Source organism: Geotrypetes seraphini, chromosome 7 (assembly GCF_902459505.1).
Source record: "Geotrypetes seraphini chromosome 7, aGeoSer1.1, whole genome shotgun sequence".
NCBI classification, from domain to species: Eukaryota; Metazoa; Chordata; class Amphibia; order Gymnophiona; family Dermophiidae; genus Geotrypetes; species Geotrypetes seraphini.
The window spans coordinates 153,979,731-153,993,186 of record NC_047090.1 but is presented as its reverse complement, the minus strand read 5'-3'; the positions used below and the strand labels follow the sequence as shown (position 1 = coordinate 153,993,186).

The 13,456-nt window shown below is 41.0% G+C and overlaps 1 protein-coding gene and 1 long non-coding RNA gene across 5 annotated transcripts in view; one reads left to right on the top strand and one right to left on the bottom strand.

Moving 5' to 3' along the window:
* AKT1 (AKT serine/threonine kinase 1) overlaps positions 1 to 2,840 on the bottom strand; it is a 368,034-nt gene extending 365,194 nt beyond the window's left edge. Inside the window, exon 1 of one of the 3 annotated variants that reach the window (XM_033951246.1) lies at positions 2,730 to 2,840. The gene's annotated coding sequence lies outside the window, so the exon portion shown is untranslated. Of the gene's footprint in view, positions 1 to 2,262; positions 2,661 to 2,729 lie in introns of those variants that run through there. The other 2 variants (XM_033951247.1, XM_033951245.1) reach the window with 2 other exon arrangements.
* A 69-nt stretch (positions 2,841 to 2,909) lies between these two features.
* LOC117363474 overlaps positions 2,910 to 13,456 on the top strand; it is a 29,813-nt gene continuing 19,266 nt past the window's right edge. For both annotated transcript variants that reach the window (XR_004540068.1, XR_004540069.1), the window contains exons 1-3: positions 2,910 to 3,049; positions 4,594 to 5,077; positions 12,599 to 12,747. This is a non-coding gene — a long non-coding RNA (uncharacterized LOC117363474). The remainder of the gene's footprint in view (positions 3,050 to 4,593; positions 5,078 to 12,598; positions 12,748 to 13,456) is intronic.

The following is a 13,456-nucleotide window of genomic DNA, read 5'->3' as shown; positions in this document are numbered from 1 at the left end:
TTTGGCTAAGTCTAAATAATAATATTGTAATTTATAGCTAAAGAGATATATGATCAAGAAACTATTTTATTTTACTTTTGTGATTATGATAAACATACCGAGGGCCTCAAAATAGGACCTGGCGGGCTGCATGTGGCCCCCCCGGGTCGCGCGTTTGAGACCACTGCTGTAAATGAAGCTCATGGCACTAGATGCAGATGCAGCAAAGGAGTAGGAGTCTGATACAATGTCTTCCAGCCAATGTAAGAGTTTAATCAAGATTCTTTAATTCAATGTAAAGTTATCATATCAAGACATGACACCAAGCCATGTTTCAATGAACATCTGTCTGCATTAGGACTCACAAATTCTACAATAAAACAAAGGACTACAGTATATAAGATACAAACAAAGCACAAATGGAATTTAAAAAATATTGGTCAATCACATGCAAATAAATGTAGAGTTTCCTAACCTTGCTGCAGAATCTACTTTCTATCTGGCATAAGAATTAGAAGCCCTGTTTATAATGCTCACTGTACTCTGGTCAGTTTTGGTTACAATTGTTCGCCTGCAAAGGATTACAGGGTCGTTTTACTAAACTGCAGTATAAAGTGGCCTTAATGTGCCCTTATGCAGGTTTTTCCCACATGGTAAAGCCAATTTTACTGCAGCAGTCAAATGGATGAATATCCCTTCTAAATTATGGGCCATGCACTAATGTTGCCAGTAGCACACAGACATTAAAAATATTACCACATAAGCACTTACCAACACTTATTTTGTAGGTGGTAAGGGCTCATGTGCTAATCCTGCACTAAATCAACATACAGTAGCGCAGCTGCACTGATTAAGGCAAGATGACCACTCTCCACCCCCAGCCAAACATCCCCTCTGCAATAAATATCTTTAGCATGTGGTTTGCACACACACAGATCAGGGAGTTGCAGCAGGACACCTAAGTGCATCCTGCAGTAAGCTCTTTTAAGCTGTGCTAAACATGTGCCAGTACTTATTGCAGTTCAGTAAAAGGCTCCATTGATTTCACCAACCAAAAAGTGTTTTACATAGAGCTGGAATCTAAGCATTCATAGAAAACACAAAATTTCTTTGAATATGGAATAATGGTTTTAAACTCTCTCTATATAGATGCAAATAGAAAGAAAAGAACTACTGAAATTCTACTTTTCAGTATTGGCTTTTCTGGAGTGTTAACATTCACCTTTTTATTTCCAATAAGATATCCAAGTGTTAAAAACATGAACTTTTCATTTCAACTCAATTAGACTGGAAGGAATAGTAACTTTAAAAGGCACGGCTTTAATTGGCAAAGATACAAGAATAAAGTGATAATTTAAAAAATGTACACAAATAAATCCCAAAAGAAAAAAAAATTTAAACAGGTTGTGCCAAGATATGCTGATTAATGTTAAATTATATATGTAAACAAACAATAAGTAATCTTATTTATCTATACTAAATAAGTAGTCACAGCTAGTTTGATAGCTAACTAACCAAAGCCATCTTAAGACATCAAACTGACTGTAGCTAATAAATTCTGGTAACCATAATGCATATGAAAATAATGCAAAGTCTAAAATATTATTCAAAGTCCACATTTTAATTATAGTTACAATTTCTTTATTAATACTATTGTATCACTATGCTTCCATATAGTAAACCAGAAAAACCTTTACAGGTTGAAAAAAAAGTTACAGACTGAAGAAAATACTATTACAAAGCTCCCCTTTAGTATAACTTTTCTTTCATAGCACAATTTTAAAAAAGCTTGCTCCCAACCCTCTATTAAATCTCGAAAACAATGTAAGATGCAGTTTCCACTGACTTTAGAGTAATAATTATGAAGCCCATTTAAATTAAACGAGTTTGTTGTCACCCACAGCTAACCAAATAAAACACTATTACAGCACTATCATTGACAAAATTCCCACCAGACCACCACAAGCAAAAGAGAAAAAAAAATCTTACTGTATCACTTTCCTTTTTCTAAACACAAGGACTAGGATTCCCTAGATCTTTTTTGTAAAGAAATAAATGCTACAAAATTAATTTTTTTTTTTAAATCCATAAACAGAAAAGAGACAACAGATACAGGTTTTTTACATGATCATTCTCCGTTTGAAAGGGAAGCGATGTACTAACTCTCAGCCCAGGCCTACATGATTACTAGAAATTTAAAACGTTAAAGAAACAAAACCCTATAATAGCGCGAGTTTGAACCCAGGAGTTTCGGAGCCAACCCCGGACGCAGGCCTCACTTACATTTAGCCATGGAAAATGCCGACAAGAAAGAAACGTGCCCGGTGTTCAGGCCTAACAGGGCAACACAGCCTGCACTCGACGCAGCCTCACCATCTCCACCGCTACCGCTAGAGCGGAACGGGAGTAGGGCAGCGGCGACAGCTGGCGACTAACACTGCGGCTCTTCCGCCGCCGCAGTTTCGGCTCATGGGCCGCAAGGCGAGTCCCGGCCCAGCCCCTCCGCTTGACCCACGCCGCCAACACCGGCAGCCGGCCACCAGCGGCCGCGCCTCTCGCCCTTTCCGAGGCGCCTGAGGCCGGGGTTGGGGGGAGGGGCGGAAAGCGGCGGCGGCGGTTGATGCTGGCGCGAGCGTCTCCTCCCTGCACGGTGGCCGCAAGCCGGCGTCTCGCCTTCACTCGCGCTCATTCACTCGTCCGTCAGTCACTCACACAAACACTCTCCCCTCCCCCTTTCAGCCTACACCCACCTCCCTAACACTACCAGGTCCTACAGCCCGCCGGCTCCGCCTGTCCCGCTACAAATAGCCACAGCGCGACGAGGAGCGAAGGGCAGAGCCGAGTTCCCTGACCGGTTTCTTCGCTGACCATCATGGGACTAGGCTATGGATGCATTTCAACGAAGGAGTTTGGTTATATGATGAAAGTTTCTCTGGATAGCATAAATCATAACTTTTCTTTTCCCAGCACCGTGTGATAACTGTGGGAATCGGACAGGAAGAAAAACGGGAGGGGAAAATAAAGATGCCCTCAGGTGGCTCACTCCAAAGAAAGGTACTTATTGCCTCAGGTGAGTTTCAGGAGTATCGTATTGTGAACTGGCAGTATATAGTAGATTTTAAATATAAACTTGTGTATAAATGCTCTAGGCACACCCTTCCCCGAAGTATTCCTTTTGGTCTAGGACAGGTTAATAAACTTCAATCGCCAGCATTTCCCCTGACTTCAATTACATCTGTTTCCCCTCAGTAGATCTCTTCTCACTCCGGAGTCACCAACCCTCCCCACATAATATGCGCAAAACTAACACATTTAGAGAAATTTCCCCTGAGAGAGACCCTGACCCATCTGAAAAAAATTGGCCCTGAAGGTTCATTACTGCCTTGGTATATTCACCATATGGCTCCAGAAAAAGGAGGGCAGATTGAGACACCCAGGTTTCACTTTCATTGAAAGTGATGGAAGTAAAACCCTGATGTCTCAATCTGTCCTCCCTTTTCTGGAGCCATATGATATGAGAAGGTTACCAGATGTCCGGATTTACCTGGACATGGCCTCTTTTTAGAGGACTGTCTGGGTGTCCAGACAGATTTTTAAAAAAGCAACAGTTTGGGTTTTCATGCTCGGGTTGCTACTTGTAAGCCGCCTAGTAATAGGCGGTTGAGAAATTTGTTAAAATAAATAAATCTGGAGAGCCTATGAGCATGCGCATTTGTGTGATGTCATTGTATCACACCTGCACATATTCGGAGGCCGGCAGCTCTGAGCTCAAGGAGAATAGGTTTGGGGGCAGGGGTTGGGGTCACATGTCCGTGTTTTACCTTAACAAAATCTGCTAATCCTACCTTATGGTAACCCTATGCAAAGGGCAGAATTAAAGGGTAGAATGTGCCTCGGGGGCCCAGAATACTTCCTGCTCCAGGTACATCAGTGTACTTGCCTCCAGACCCAGTTCTAGACGTTCAAGTACAGTATTGTTTCCGCCTACCTTCTTCATTATTCAGTCCATCTGAACTCATACAGTCTTCAAATGGCTGCGGGCAGTGGTTCCTAAACGCTGTCCACAGCTTATTCATAATATAACATTGTGCTTCTAAACCGCGTTCAACCGCGATTTACAAAAGATTATAAATAAAAATAACAGAGGAAACACAATATAATTATTTGGCCAATGCTGGGATTTTGCATCAGAGGGAAGGCTTCTGGGTCAGATTTGGGTGGTGTGTAGGAACTGCTGCCTATGGCCTTTTGAAGACTGTGAGTTTAGCTGCACTGAATAATGAAGAAGGGCATATCTGCATATATCAAGCTTCTTCTAATCTTATCGGCATTAAAAATATACCTCAACAACTTGCAAAAAATCTCTCCAAATTAAACAATCTGTTGCTGTGTACAAGACATTTGTAAACTACTTATCTTTTGTTGGAGGAACAATTACATAGTCCTAGAAGTCGCAAGATTGTGGCGGTATAGAAGATTAAAGTTGTTGTTATTATTATTATTATTATTTATTCAGCAAAGAGGCCTTCTTATAATAGATATGGCACTCTTCATAGCATAACCTTGTTGTCCTAAACCATTCATTAGTCATGACAAGGTTTCTTGTTTCACCAGACCCTCTGGCTGCTTCAGGGGAAAATTATTGCCAGTCTATGCACTAACTGCCGCCAACATGGCAGGCAAGGATAAGGATGCTGACCAATCCACTTCTAGAGACATCACTTCTGAGAGGAGTTACCTAATTCGTGGTGTGGAAAAAGGGATTGTTTCCTGTCTGGAGCACAGTCGATTGAACTTTCCGATTTGCCATCATGCTCCAGAAAAGACTCTTGCTGATGTCACTCGGGTCCTTGGTTTCCCCGAGTGAAAAGCACACAATGATTGCACCTGAACAGAGGAGTTAGCTAATTTGTGGTTTGGAGAAAGGGATTGTTTCCTGTCTGGAGCATAGTGGACCGAACTTTCCAATCTTTATGGTGAATTCTGGTGCTAATTTGCCATCAAGCACCAGAAAAGACTCTTGCTGATCACTCGGGTCTTTGGTTTTCCAAGAGGAGCTGGGAAGAGCCAGTGGGGAGCTATTGGATTTTAATATGAGGTAATAATTTTGAAATCTCTTTTTTTTTTTTTCCTTTCTCTTTCTTATAAAACAGGAAAGAGGAAAGTTAAGACTAAGTGCTCAACACCGGCCCCAGTCGGCCCCATGGAGCGACATCTTAGGCCGTCGAATGTGACTCCAATAATGGGGAGAGATGCTGATTTGTCATCTGGGGCATCAATTAGTCTCTTGGAAAGAACTCCTCCCCCTACCTGTTTTTCCTAGTAAAGCGAGACCTGAACAGGGTCTTATTGACTCTCCTGGCGATTACTTAGATCCGCAGATACCATTGCTTATTCTACCTCACTGGAGATCCATCGTGAAGGAAAACATGTATATTACATGTATATTACATTGTATATTCTATTATTATTAGAATAAAAAGTTATAGCATCATTAGCATATCAGAAATAAATCAGTCTGGATATACAATGGAGAGAAATCATGCCAACATATTTCTGTAACTATGGCGCACTTCTCTGAACACTCTGCCCAAGCATGGGAGTTTTATACAGAAAGTTTCTTTGTCTTGCAAGACCCTCCCCTAGCTCTGTCCATGTACCATCCCTATAGGTGCAAATCTGCTGTCTATCTAACCCACCCCTAGTCCACACCTCCATTCTTCCCTGGGTGCCAGGACAGGAATATCTTCTTGAACTTTCTTTTCAAATTTTCCATTCTTCACACAGGTACATTCAGTACATCAGCTAGCCCTTTTGGTGGCCTGGCATGGCTTGGCATTTCTTATCAGTTCTTAGTTTCCTGGAGCCAGGGTGCCCATATATGGAGTACTCTGCTGACGTGGCATGATTCGTTGCATCTTCTGCCTTCAACACATTCAGTATCCTTGAGAGGAAAGGCCTATTTAGCAGGGAATTGAAACTTACACACTCACATGGCCCATCTGAACTGAAACCAGTGACTTCAGCAAAATGCAGAAAAAAGGTCTCCCACACAGCTATAAAGCAGAATTCTAATGTCTCCTAGCACCAAAAGATATCCTAAAATTATTTATTCACTTATTGTTTATGTAAATCAGAAAAACAGTTCTTGGCTCCTACGATAACACTATGTACTCCAAACCCCTCTAACTATAATTCTAAAATATATACCTACATGAGTCAGTAATCTATCCCTATTCACACACCCTTGTCCTAAAATATCATATTTCCTTGTTTAAAAAATTACAATACTCATAGTAACATCATAACCACAGGATCTGTTCTTCTGTGTGGTAAACCCAAATTTATACTAAAATTTCTGTCGTCCATTGGGACACTGGGCCAATGCCAGATAAAACCTCCATATGTTGCCCCCTCTTGTAAGAAGAAGAGGGACGTCCAGAAATGCTTGCCATACGGGTAGAGGGAAAGAGCTTGCACATTTCACTGCTCCCCCTCCCATTGGGAGAATCTTTTCAGCTCCTCCCTTCTTTGTGTTCAAGGCACTGTCTTGAAGTCACAAAGAAGTTCCCTGTTTCCTATTTCCCTATGTAATTTAGAATGCGTGGTTGCCTTTTCTTCCTCCCCTTTCCCAACAGGAGGCATTTCTAGCTTCCTTCGTGAATAGTGCTGCTTGCTATTCACCTACTGTAATGCCAAGTTCGTTAGGTAGTCAAAACTTCACGGCATACAAAGAGACATCCACAGATAAGGCTAAAGGCTAATTATGCTACTTTATTGGTTACATAAATTGCAGAGCCGTATAATATACTAAACACAGCTGATATAGACACAAATTGCAGAATAGTATATACAGAGCACAGATAATTCAGAATAACCTCACCATGATTAATTGTGACATCACCATCCCTCACAACTAACTGGGAATCCTTTTTTGAGACAGTAGATAGTTCCAAATCATGGGACTATCCCTTCACAGCGCACTGATGGATTCTAAAGAAAAAGTCCCTCAACTTCCTCTTATATAATATTTTCACACTACCTCTTATGTGACTTAAGTCTCCTGTCTCACACTCTGCTGTTTCTGTAGTAAACAACAAATGTTTCTTTTAACTCCCAGCTGGAATGTTGATCGCTGCTCGACCTCCATCCCTTATCACAGTACCATGAAATTCACAGTTCCTTCTCACACACACGCCAAATCCCAGTTTCTGGAAATGGCTACACACCTACAAATTTAGAATTTGACATAGCCAATTTTCCTCCACATTTAACTTTAGCCAGAAGATAGTCAGAGGTTTGATAGTCTCTAGAGTTTAAACAAAACATCAATACTTAATCATTTGCTTCTTATCTTTTCTCTTAATACTGGACACACTGTCCTATCACTCCAGCATCCTCCCTAAGAGGCTTTTCAAGAGGAATGCTGTAGGGAGGGGGTCTCTACCACTCCCCTCATCACTTTGCTAGCTTTTTACTTCCCATTCCAGCACCTTCACTCAGAAAACAAAAACCCTTTCCCTTAGTCTGCAAGACTTAATTCTCTCTCCGTGTCACTGACACACTAGTAAGGTGCTCACAGAAAAAGCTCAATCCAGATCTTAACTAAACCTTATTCTTTCCTCTAGTAAATATATAGATATAGATATATACACAAATGTACAATGCCTTGAAAATAATAAAAACGCGTGTTTCTACACTGTACTGTCTTTCCCTATAACTAAGACTAATATCCTATGTAAAAAAATGAAGTTTTATAATTACAATTTTTACAATATTACATCCGTACGGCCTCTACACAACTCTTCTCGTATAGGAGTACCTTTCACCATGACAGGTGAGTTTCTCTGAAAAGCAAAAGTCTGTCACTTTCACCCTTCCCAGGATTAGATCCACTGAAAAACAAAATTGTCAATTTTGCATGCGACCACTAGAGGGCCCTATTACATCCGGGTCACTACTGCTGCTTATTCTTCCTCACTGGAGATCTTACGTGAAGGAAAACGCGGACTTACATTGTATATTCCAAAACAGATAATACTTTTATTATTAGAATGAAAAGTAATAGCAGCATTAGCATATCAGAAATAAATCAATGGAGAGAAATCATGCCAGCATATTTCTGTAAGTATGGCACGCTTCTCTGAACACTGCCCAAGCATGGGAGTTTTATACAGAAAGTTTCTTTGTCTTGCAAGACCCTCCCCTAGCTCTGTCCATGTACCATCCCTATAGGTGCAAATCTGCTGTCTATCTAACTCACCCCCTAGTCCACACCTCCATTCTTCTTGGGGGGGCAGGACAGGAATGTCTTCTTGAACTTTCTTCTCAAATTTTCCATTCTTTACAGGGGTACATTCAGCCTTCAGCTAGCCCCCACCTTTTGGGTCCTGGTATGGCTTGGCATTTATTATCAGTTCATAGTTTGCTGAAGCCAGGGTGCCCATATTTAGAGTGCTCTGCTGACATGGCATGATTCGTTGCATCTTGTGCCTTCAACACATCCAGTGTCCTTGAGAAGAACAGTCTGTTCAGCAGGGAATTGAAACTTACACATTCGCACATTAGCATCTTGAGCATTTGAACTGAAACCAGTCTGTACTTAACCCATGACTTCAGCAAAATGCAGAAAAAAGTCTCCCATAGGAAAAAGGTGTCCCATAGTCTCCTGTCATCTCGCCATCTTTGATAAATTTTAAAGAGATGCCTAAAACAATTGAATTATTAGAAGGTTCAGCTGCACTAGGTGCCCAGGAAATTCCACAGGATATTTCATTAAGAGATTTATGGGTGATTAATTCGCATGAGAGGGGTTATTGAAGTCAGTTCTTAAGCAAAATGAAAAATTTTTTCAAGAAGTAATCCAAAAATTTGAAAATGTAGATTCAAATATAAAAGTGTTAGATAAAAGGTTGGTGAAATATTAAACGCAAGTTTCAACTTTGCAGAAAGTGTCATCTTCTGCATTTAAAGATTCTCATTTAATTCATTCTAAACTTGAAGTAATGGAAAATTTGTCCCATACAAAGAATCTCAGTTTTGTTAATTTCCCAATAAGACATTTATTATCTCCTGAGATATTGCTTTGGAAATATTCTAAGGAGGTATTAGGCTTACCAAACGCGGATTCAATATCTATTTCCAATCTTTACTATATTCTACAAAAAAAGAAAATTTCTACAGAACAAGGAGTGGATCAATTGGCCCCAATTGAATTTGATTTAACTGGATTTCTTGAAAACTCTCAATATGTGGTGCCAACAAGTTCCACTCTTGTACAGAAATTGATAAAAATTTAATTATGAAGACTTATTATAAGAACAAGCAAACAAAATTTTGTGGTGATTTAGTACAAAGTTTTCCAGATGTAACTAAAGCCACTCAACTTAGAAGAAAAGCTTTTATTCTGTTGAAATCTCGAGTATTCCAGTGCAATAGGCAAGAAATTATAGATCAGTGTTCTTCAACCTTTTGACACCAATGGACCGGCGGAAATAAAATAATTATTTTGTGGACCGGCATCGGCCCGCAGACCGGTAGTTGAAGAACACTTGGCTAAGTCGTGCCCATCTCCACCCAATCTCCGCCCCAGACCCTACCCCCATCATTAGCGACGATATGAAGGCTGCCAATCAAGTAGAGAAGGCTTCGTCCAAGGCAAGACAAATGATGGGCTGTATCCGTAGGGGTTTTGTCAGCAGAAAACCTGAAGTAATAATGCCACTGTACAGATCCATGGTGAGACCTCATCTCGAGTATTGTGTTCAATTCTGGAGACCACACTACCGAAAAGATGTGTTGAGAATTGAGTCGGTTCAGCGAATGGCTACCAGGATGGTTTTGGGGCTCAGGGATCTCACGTATGAAGAAAGGTTAAAAAAACTGCGGATGTACTCATTGGAGGAGCGAAGACAGAGAGGAGACATGATTGAAACCTTCAAGTATATTACTGGGCGTATAGTGGTGAAAGATGATATCTTCAGTCTTACGGGGCCCTCGGTAACCAAAGGACATTCGCTGAAAATCAGAGGAGGGAAATTTCAGGGTGATGCTAGGAAGTACTTCTTCACCGAGAGGGTGGTCGATCATTGGAACGAGCTGCCTCAGCGGGTGATTGATGCCAGCAGCGTGTTAGATTTCAAGAAGAAATGGGATATTCATGTGGGATCTCTAGGAGAGTAAGAATCAGGGAGAGGGTCACTGGTATGGGCAGACTCGATGGGCTATGGCCCTTTTCTGCCGTCAATTTCTATGTTTCTATGTTTCTAATTGTAAAAACATTTTTCCATTCATTTTTCATATATACTTACACACAATATAATCATATTAATAACACATAATGGTTAACCACAAAATTAAAATACACAAAGCACACTGTATGCTTTTCAACATTTATTCCTTCCAGAAAACAGATAATCCCATGCAAATGCAGGACCAAAAACTAAGGGCTCCTTTTATGAAGCCGCATTAGCGGTTTAACGCGTGTAATAGCATGCGCTAAACTGCCAGCCACGCTAGCCACTACTGCCTCCTCATGAGCAGGCGTTAATTTTTCAGCTAGCGCAGGGGTTAGCACGTGATAAAAAGTCACATGCGATAAAGCCGCTAATCCGGCTTCATAAAAGGAGCCCTAAAAGTACTAATATTTACAAACAAACCCTAAGATGCAAGACTCTGCAAGCAGTACAACCCAAGAGGAAAAGAAACAAATGCATTTCTTCCTTAACAGACAGCAGATGTAAATCAATCACTAAATAAAAAAATAAAAGCATTCCCCCCTACCACTGTTGTCTCTCTCCCTCTAGGCTGTGCCTTGCCTTCTGACCTTGCGCTCAGTGTTGTCTTTGGACCAGTCCAAGGGGTAATCAGCTCATAAATCAAACCTATAGTCCAATTATCCTGGGCAAAATGTACCCGGTAAATGCTAGCGTAAACCCGCTCTCCCCATGATTTAAAAAAAAAAAAATCTTATTTTCAGGGACACATCATCACGCATGGGAAATCAGCCTGAGCGGGCGCCCCCAAAGGCCCTTTCATCCCTTCACTAGCTACACCTCCATATTATTTAGTTGCACTAGCTGTCACCGCTGGGTCGCTATCCTCGCCAGTACAAAAATCAGAAAGCTGTGGTCAATGTATTTGGGATCATGGGTGCGAGTTTGGATTAGCGGGATATAAAACATGCGAAAATACATGGGGGGGAGAGCCACGTCTCTAACATGCTTAAGAGCCAACTATTCCAAATGACTGGGTGGGGGTGCTAAACCCAATGGAAATTACCCCCTCCCTGGCCACAGTCAAGGAGTTTGCTCCATACTGGGGGAGGGGGAGCTCAGGATCCCAGAGAGCTGCCTCCTATGAACTTCTGGGGCCAAGGTGACCAGCGGCCTGGGGTTGCGTACAGTCTGGCCCCTTCCTGTAACCTCCCACTAATCAAAAATGAAAATTGCTATTCATGCTTTGAGATGGCGAGGGGAAAGCGTGTGGATCGAAGGAGCCTTAGCGCCCAGCTCGGTCAGTGGCTGCCAGGGGTAGGCCCCGACCTCTGCATTGAACGCCAAGCGCTCGGCTTTCGTCACCAGATCCCTGAGTTCTTCATTGCACAAAGGTGTGGGCAGGGGCTCCTCGCGCGCGTCCCACACCTGAACCGGAAGCCTTCTCTCTGACGCGTCTTTTTTCAACATCAAGTGTGTAGACCAAAGGACTCAGACACTGCACACTGCAAATAAAATCAATATAAAAAGCTTATCCTTCCGGCTTCCTGATGTAGTGTAGCAAAACATAGACTGTGTTGGAGCCATGAACTGACCTTTTCAGATAAGTGGTCTACTGTTAAACAGCTTTTGTAGAGCCATATTTGCCACTCCAGTAGAAGCAAGAATCCTTGCTCCATGCAATGTGTTATGATTAAAATTCACTTAAAGCAACTACTACAGTGGCCACTTGTCGTATTAGTATTAATCCAGCCTTACAAATATCAATGAAACCACAGTTTCATAAATGGTCTGGATATTATGCTGTTAGTTCTACCGTATGCAATATTAGAAAGGACGCCTCAGCCCCACCACTCCACCGCAAAAAGAAGTTTAAATCGCGGGAAGCATAGTGTGGTGCTTCATCATTGGCTGTCTTTTCTGATTTTAGTGTTATTACTTTGTTTTTATGTTTTTTTCAAATTTTCTACAAGTACTTCGTTATTCTGTTGCATTTGTTAATAGTAATCCAAAATTTGAATGATTCTTATCTCAGCCAAACCTGGGGAGCCAGACCCGACATGTTTCGCACATAAATCGTGCTTTCTCAAGGGTCTCCCGAGGTCGCTGCCGTCATCCGACTCCAAAAGTTTAATGAGCAAAAGTAGTGGGGCTGAGACGTCCTTTCTAATATTGCATACGGTAGAACTAACAGCATAATATCCAGACCATTTATGAAACTGTGGTTTCAATGATTAAAATTCAAGCACCTTTCCAGTGACATTTTACCATTGCTGTGGCGCCTTGCTGAAGAGCTTATGACCACATTTAAATATTTAAAAGCCTTTAAATGTTATATGATTATATTATTTGAGAAACTTGCCCAGTATTGATGAGAGGGGGGTCTTTTGTGTTTTGTTCTAAAGATGGATATAGGGCAGAAAGTAAAGAAGGAGAGAAAAACAGCAAATGGATAAGAAGGCCCTAGAAACGCAGTTAAGAGCACAGCCAGAAGAATGTTTAACCATAGACTGGGAAAAGATGATTTTATTTTTCTAAACACCAGACAACAAAGGTAGGGCATATGATTTTATTTTCAATTTAGTGATTTGAGAATTTATATCTGCTTTCTATATTTTGCACTGTTCAGGAAGAAATTTAATTTATTTCTATTTCTCTAGTGTTGTACTGCATGTAGAGTCTGACATTTTAGGGTTTTGTTTGTATATATTAGTACTTGTACTTTTACTTTGAAGTTCTGTATTTGCATAGGGATTATCTGTGTTCTACATGTGTGACCAAGGCCAGGTGTTCTGGTAGAAATGAATGTTGAGAAGCATACAGTGCAGATTAATTTTGTGGTTAACCATTATGTATTGTTAATAAGATTATTTGTATGTGTATATATGAAAAAATAATGGAAAAAATGTCATTGCAATTAGTACTATTATTATGGGGCAGGATCAGGGGTGGAGTTTTTGAGCATCCCCAATCATTTTGAAAAGTTGGCACTATCTCTTTCCCTAGTGAGCTCACAATCTAAGTATTGTACCTAGGGCAATAGAAGGTTAAGTGACTTGCCCAGAGTCACAAGGAACAGAAATGGGAATCAAACCCAGGTCCCCTGATTCTTAGTCCACTGCACTAATCACTAGGCTACTCCTCCATTCTTGATTTTACTTTAATTTTATTTGATTTTACTTTGGCTGTCTTCCTTCATATGTCTCATAAAACACCAATGCTTTCAAAGATTGCACTGTGTGCCAGGAACATATCAAAAAGGA